At 38.2% G+C, this 1,553-nt stretch overlaps 1 protein-coding gene across 1 annotated transcript in view; it reads right to left on the reverse strand.

Moving 5' to 3' along the window:
• LOC106869895 (uncharacterized) overlaps positions 1–955 on the reverse strand; it is an 88,591-nt gene extending 87,636 nt beyond the window's left edge. Inside the window, exon 1 of the mRNA XM_052973776.1 lies at positions 820–955. The gene's annotated coding sequence lies outside the window, so the exon portion shown is untranslated. The remainder of the gene's footprint in view (positions 1–819) is intronic.
• Positions 956–1,553: the final 598 nt, after the last annotated feature.

The raw sequence follows: 1,553 nt of genomic DNA on the forward strand, positions 1-1,553 counted from the left end.
CGTGTGTGCATGTGTATATGTGTATGCGAATATCTGTTTTGTGTTGCATCTGTAATTAAAATATTCAAAACAAGAAAGATCGCAGTGAATATTGAGAAACTGGTTTTTTTGGTCAAGCTTAATTAACTCTGCCAGCCACAGCTAATTTATCACCGTAACTATTGCTGATGTGTAAAGAATAAAGAACCTCCCTCCATGCCCGTCCAAGACAAACAACCGTTTTAGTGATGTATATTTAGTCGAAGTCAACTAGCTATCTATACACAGAGAATACAATATGTGACTGATACATATTTTATGAGTTGTACAATTAGAGGCAGCAGCATTAGTAGTAGTAGTGGTAGTAGTAGTAGTAGTAGTAGTAGTAGTAGTAGTAGTAGTACTAGCAGCAGCAGCAGTTTGCAATTACCATATGATCGATCTCCATAAAACTACTAGACGTGTTGTCAACATATTTATTTTTATGTAATCAAACATACATACTGTGTATAAAAGATGTATATATATATTATGGATATGCGTACAAACGTGTTCGTATGTATGCATATATAACGATAGATAGATAGATAGATAGATAGATAGATAGATAGATAGATAGACTTAACACACACAGGAATATATTTACAACAAATATATATATATATATGGGAAAGAAATGTGTGTGAATGTGTATGCTGAATGCGCGTAAGTTTCTGTGCGTACTTTCGCGTGTGTGTGTGTATGTGTGTGTATTTGGTGTAAATCTGTCAAAAACAAAATAAAGAGGGTGTGCTTGTTTGTGAAGGGTATATGTTAAAAGAGAAGAAATGAACGACTTACCTCTCTGAAGCGCTGTGTACATCCATATGATAGCAGCTGTAGCGGTGAGTGTAAGTGGAGTGGAGTGGAATGGTGTGAGTGAGTGAGTGAGTGTACAAGTAATACAGCAGTCGGCGTATAGAAAGCAGATGGAGAGAGAGAGAGAGCGAGAGGGGGTGATGGGGAGGAGGCTAAAAAGGCAGACTACTTCTTTCACTATCACTTTCTCGATTTTCAGTGGTATTCAAACACACAAACACAGGTAACCGTATACAATTACATGCACATGCAGAGAAACAATAACACATACACAAGTGGCGAAGCACGCGCGCATTTACACATACACACACGCACACGGACACATTTTGCTTTCTTCCCTTCCTCTCCCCCTCTCCCTCCCCTCTCTCTCTTTCTCATTCTTGCTTCTCTACTCCCCCCCCTCAGTTATATTTATATATGAATATATATATATATATATATGCACATACATACACGCACACACACACACACACATATATACCTATACATATATATATATATACATATACATATATACATATACATATATGTGTGTGTGTGTACCTATATATACTTTCTCTCTCTTATACATAATATACGTGTGTGTGTGTGTGTGTGTGTGTGTGTGCATTCCTTCTTTACACCGCCACCCACGACTACCCACCGCCCTTATCTTGTACTTACCTATTTCAGCTTCCTTACCTACTTCTCTTCAACTTCTTCCCCCCCCCCCCCCC

This window comes from Octopus bimaculoides, chromosome 1 (genome assembly GCF_001194135.2).
Source record: "Octopus bimaculoides isolate UCB-OBI-ISO-001 chromosome 1, ASM119413v2, whole genome shotgun sequence".
Taxonomy (NCBI): domain Eukaryota; kingdom Metazoa; phylum Mollusca; class Cephalopoda; order Octopoda; family Octopodidae; genus Octopus; species Octopus bimaculoides.